This window comes from Ursus arctos, unplaced genomic scaffold (assembly GCF_023065955.2).
Source record: "Ursus arctos isolate Adak ecotype North America unplaced genomic scaffold, UrsArc2.0 scaffold_8, whole genome shotgun sequence".
NCBI lineage: Eukaryota > Metazoa > Chordata > Mammalia > Carnivora > Ursidae > Ursus > Ursus arctos.
In genome coordinates, this window is record NW_026623100.1 from 28,093,886 (window position 1) to 28,099,802 (window position 5,917).

Consider the following 5,917-nt stretch of genomic DNA (forward strand, 5'->3'; position numbering starts at 1 on the left):
CTCTTCTTATGGATGGTGCAGTTTTGTGACTGGTTTCCACCTTCCTGAATTAGACCCAACCTACTTTCCCACCCATTCCTCACATCAGCCAAATTAAGCTTTTAAACTTAAAAAATATAGATCTGATCATGTCACTCCCTTGGAAAAATCACCTCAGTGGAAAAGCCCATAAGGTCCTGCTCGATCTGGCCTTTGCCTTCCTCCCCAGCTCCATTCTGACTTCCCACCTCTTTCCAAACCCTTGGGCTTCTGTATTTGCTGTTTCCTCTGCCTGCAGCTCTTGCTCCAGACTGTCTGCATGAGTGGCTCCTTTGTAGGTTCTCGGTCTGAGAGGCATTCTCTACCTAAAGTGACGTCAGTTGTTCATTACCCCTGCTTATTTTCTTCAAAGCATTTTTCTCAATGTAAAATTACCTTATCTGGGGCATTTGGCTGGCTCAATCGGTAGAGCATGCGACTCTTGATCTCTGATCTTTGAGCTGTGAGTTTGGGCCTCACATTGGGTGTAGAGATTACTTAAATAAATAAATAAATAAATAGGGGTGCCTGAGTGGTTCAGTTGGTTAAGTGGCTGCCTTCTGCTTGGGTCGTAATCCCAGGGTCCTGAGATCGAGCCCTGCATGGGGCTCCCTGCTCGGCAGGGAGCCTGCTTCTCCCTCTCCTTCTCCCCTCCTCCCTGCTTGTTCTCTCTCTCTCAAATAAATAAATAAAATCTTAAAATAAATAAATAAACAAACAAACAGATTACCTCATCTATGTATTTACTTGTTTATGGTCTCCCTGAACCTAAATATAGGTGTCATTAAGGAAAGAACCTCTATTTTGTCTATCTTGAGCACCCTTGAATCCCCAATATCTGGCTCACAGTAGGCACTCAGTCAATATTTATTAAATGATTAATACATAGAAAAAGGAGTATATTATTCAGTTAAGGAGGTGTAGGATACTACAGGCAGAACAGTGGTCACAGAGTACAGAGTAGAATAATTTTTTGAAAGACTTTATAATTACGGGGTGCCTGGTTGGTTCCGTTTGAAGAGCATGTGACTCTTGATCTCAGGGTTGGGAGTTGGAGCCCTATGTGGGGTACAGAGATTACTTAAAGTAAATAAAAAATTTTTACAAAGTCTTATAATCAAAAGAAAAGCCTGCCCCCCCACCCTCGCCACCCAAAGGAAGACTTGCTGTGCTTTATTCCCATGCCTCAAACTCATCAGCAAAAAGAAAACTGCATTCGCAGGGGACATGTTTAAGATAGTTCAGGCAAGAGAAGAGTAAGTCCAAGGCTTCTCTTTGAGCCCTTCTTTTCCAGCTGTGGCTCCTCCTAGGCAGCCCCCGGCCTGGAAAGGACTGAAGTTGCTGTCACCACTCACTTCCTGGCCGCTTTCATGGCAGACATGGTGACTTTGCCACCAGTTGCTGCTGTTTTCTTCACAGCCTTGAGGACCTCAACAGCCACCGTCTGCCTCATGTCACACACAGCGACCAAAGGGCAACCAAAGTGACCAAAGCTTTCCACACACATGAGCTTTCATGGAATTATCTGAATGATGGCTGAATCCCCAGACTTCGGGGCTTTGGGATTGTCTTCCGGCTTCTTGCCTGAGCGCCAGTCTTCTCCCTGATGTCTGCAAACTTGCAGGCGATATGGGCCGGGTGGCAGTCCAGAACGGGTGAGTAGCTGCAATGCTGCCAGGGTGGTTGAGAATGATCACCTGGGACATGAAGTTCCCCACATCTAAGGGCAGATCATTCTTGCTGTCTCCTGCCACATAGCCCCACCTGATGTCCTTCACTGACACAGTCTTCACTTTGAAGCCCGCATTGTCACTTGGCAGGGCCTCAGCCACCTCATGGTGCATCTTTACAGACTTGACCTCCGTGGCCATGTTGTAGGGGGCAAAGGTCACCACCATGCCTGGCTTGAGGAAGCCTGTTTCCACCCAGTCCACGGGCACATTGCTGATGCCTTCCATCTTGTATACATTCTGTGGAGGTGGCTGCAGGGGCTTGTCCATAGGGCAGGCAGGGGGCATGATGGAGTCCAGTGCTTCTAGCAGTTTCATGGCCACCATGTTTACTTCCTTCCTGGTGATCTTCCAGCCTCTGCACGAGGACATCCTGGTGCTGGGTTCCATCATGTTGTCCCCATGCCAGCCTGAGATGGGCACAAAGGTGACAACCTCAGAGTTGTAACTGATCTTCTTGATTTAGGCCTTCACCTCCTTGCAGATCTCCTCAAAGCGAGCACTACTGTAAGGAACTGCTTCACACCCAGCGTATCGGCCAGCAGTACATGCTCATGGGTCTGCCCATTCTTGGAGATATATATTTTTAAAATTTATTTATTTATTTGAGAGCTAGAGCATGCGGGGGTGGGGGACAGAGTTTTAAGCAGACTCGGTGCTCAGTGTGGAGCCCCATGCAGGGCTTGATCTCACGACCCTGAGATCAGGACCTGAGCCTAAACCAAGGGTCAGATGCTTAACCGACTGTGCCACCCAGGTGCCCCCCATTCTTGGAGATATTAATAACATTCCCAGAGAAGCCCTGGAATATTATTTTTCCATGTTCATGTCTTTAAAAAAAAAAACTGTTCTATGGGGTGGAGGTGGGAGGGCAAACACAATGATATTTACTTTGGAAACACATACATGACAGTTACTTTTATTTTACATGCTGAGAGTAGAAATATGACTCCTATTCAATGCAAGATTTGCACTAAAGTTGAAAATGGACAAGACATTGGCATTCCCATCTATTATAACTGGGCCAGAGTTTCAATCACCAGCTGAAAAAATAAACATGGGGTCAGCAGGCATTTGCCCTGCACCCTGAGTGCATTCCACAGTGAAAACCATGTGCAAATGCCCTAAAGATCTAATGCCTCCTGATTTACAATTCATGCAAAGCCATACAATCAATATAGGGTAGAGTGAGCCACAGCAGGGTGTCCTTGAAATGGACACCATTGTAGAATGGCCCAGGGAACAGGGGAATCATATCTGGGCCAAAAGAAACTACATTTTTTGCCTTGTTTTCTCCAGTGATCGGGGAACTAGAGCAACCAACAGGAAGATGGCTTTGCTGGAGGTGGGACGGAACCATGGCCAGGGTGTGCAGCGGTGGCCTGGCGTTAGCAGGCTGCGGAACAGGAGCACGTGGAGGCAGCTGAGACATCTGTTGGGTTGTTGCTCAGGGTGGGGGGAGAGCCACCCTTGTAGGGCTCTGCGCTATAAGGAAGCCTGATGTAAAGCAAACTTGGGTGGAACCAGAGACCTCTCTATTTATCTGTATAGTAAATGGGAGAGACTGAAAATGAATAATGTTTTTTGCTCGGTTTAGGGATTATAGAGAGGCATAAACCACGTCACCATAATTTTCCCAACCACACATGCTTCAGATGATCTTGCCATTCTCTTTATCTGATTTTGGACTTCTCATGGTAGAAAGCAGCAGAGATGGTTGTTACTTCAGGTATCCAGTAAGAGCCCACGTTGGTCTGCCATACCACCTTCTTTTGGGTTCTTTGAATGTGTCATGCTTTATATTCTGGTTTCTATTGTTGTATCAAACTACCCCAAATTTAATGGTATAACACCATAACCATCTTATTATGCTCACAGACTCTATGGGTGAGGAATGTGGGTCCGGTGCCCACTGCATAATTTAGACCAAAATAAATTCTAGACAGATTAAAAATTAAATAAATCCATTAAATCTAAAAAAAAAATTTAATTGAGTATCTGGTCTCAGAGAGAGAAAAGCCTTTCTAAATAACAGACCACTCACTATTTTAACTCAGGAACCAAATATGTCCTTGCAAATAACGTAACAATTCTCAATATCCAAACTCTTGCAGAAACCAAATAGTTGTTTTTTTTTTAAAGATTTTATTTATTTGACAGAGAGAGAGACAGCCAGCGAGAGAGAGAACACAAGCAGAGAGAGTGGGAGAGGAGTAAGCAGGCTCCCAGCAGAGGAGCCTGATGTGGGGCTCGATCCCAGAACTCTGGGATCACACCGAGCCGAAGGCAGACACTTAACGACTGCGCCACCCGGGTGCCCCAGAAACCAAATAGTTTGAGACAGCAACTGTATCCTTTTTCCCCCTACTATATGGATTTTTCTTTTTCTTTTTTTTTTTTAAGATTTTATTTATTTACTTGAGAGACAGAGAGGGAGGAAGAAAGAACAAGCAGGGGGAGCAGCAGAGGCAGAGGGAGAGGGAGAAGCAGACTCCTTGCTAAGCAGGGAACCAGATGTGGGACTCGATCCCAGCACCCTGGGATCAGGACCTGAGCCCAAGGCAGCTGTTTAACTAACTGAGCCATCCAGATGGCCCATCAATATTCATTCATCCAGCAAATACATACTGAGTGCCTACTATATATATATACCAAAATCTGAGTGGTTTCAACTTTATTATGTGTGAATCCAACTTTTGTGGGTTGGACTTGGATTCCAATCATTATTTATAATACAGTTTTAAAGAAAACTTTGTTCTACATCCCTCCACCCCAATTGCCTTCCAATTAATATTTGGCTACCCGGGTTGCAAACTGATGATTGTTTGCAAAGAACTCAGATTAGCACAGTGAATGTCTCACTTGAGAAAAAACTGGAGACTTTCAGTATTGCTTCCTGGCTAATGTGGGGAGGAGGCCAAGACCCCAAGAGGTGATGCTTCAAAATGAAGCTGTGTGTAAGGTGTCCACAGAGAAGCAAACAGTACAGTAACAGTGGAGCATGTTTCCTGAAACAGGTAGTGGAGACACCTGGAAAGTCTCTGAAATGAGTCAGATAATTGAATAGTTATCTGATTTAGACACTCTTTAGGTTAGGTGGGTTTTGTCAAGCTTGTATATGTTGACTAATATTCGCACTCAAAAATTAAATTCATCCAAATAAAGACTGTGGATGGCGCCTGGGTGGCTCAGTTGGTTAAGTGTCTGCCTTCGGCTCAGGTCATGATCCCAGGGTCCTGGGATCGAGTCCTGCATCTTGTTCCCTGCCCAGCGGGGAGTCTGCTTCTCCCGCTGCCCCTTCCCCCCCCCTTGTGCTCGCTCTCTCTCTCTTGCAAAAATAAATAAACAAAATCTTCAAAACAAAACAAAAAACAAATAAAGAGTATGGAAGAAAAACAATGAGGTTTTCACCCAGGGAAAAATTATCTAGAAGAGTAATTTTTTACTTTTAGAGTTTGAGAGTGCCAGAAAACCTTTATTTTCATTTTGATTTCAGAAATAACATGCTCACTTCAAAAAAATTTAAACATACAGGAAAGTATTCATTCATTCAACAGGTATTTATTTAGTACCTACTATGTATATGACTCTAGGCAGTAAAGGTAGAATAGTGAGCGTAAAATAGTCTCCTATAAACTCACTTTTCAGAGAAAGCAGTATTAAGAGTTTGGTGCAGTTTTTTCGAAACTACGCATATGTGGATTCTAACTATGGTGATAAGTTTGTGGTCCCTGGCCTTCCAGCTGAGGGTCCCAGGTCAGGAAGCACTGCACTGGAGGTCTTAGATGATATATTGGCTGCACAGACTTGAGCCTCTGTTCTATGTGCTACTAAGAATCAAGAACCTGCAGGACTACCCTTGACAAAGTCTCCTCTTCCAGTGTTAAGTCAAGGCCAATCCCACCACACAGTCAACTATCTCTCTGGCATCTGTCTCTCTTATGGGGACTATTTTCAGGGCAGCAAGCACGAAAGTAAGCAGAGACATTTCTTGTTGGTGAATGGGGAAAATATCCTATTTCAGATCCTAGGCAGCCAACAGGTATCTGATAGGTTGGTGTTTTGGATCTTTATTAGTACTCAGTAAAGACTGAACCTTGCGACCGACATTCCAGTTGTATTTGAAAGGAAGAGAGGCTTAATGTTGTTCCTGTAGAGTAATTAACTGG

General features: G+C 44.5%; 1 pseudogene; it reads right to left on the reverse strand.

Annotated features, from left to right (window-relative positions):
- Positions 1-1,439: 1,439 nt before the first annotated feature.
- LOC125283162 (elongation factor 1-alpha-like) lies at positions 1,440-2,323 on the reverse strand (annotated as a pseudogene).
- Between the last annotated feature and the right edge of the window lie 3,594 nt (positions 2,324-5,917).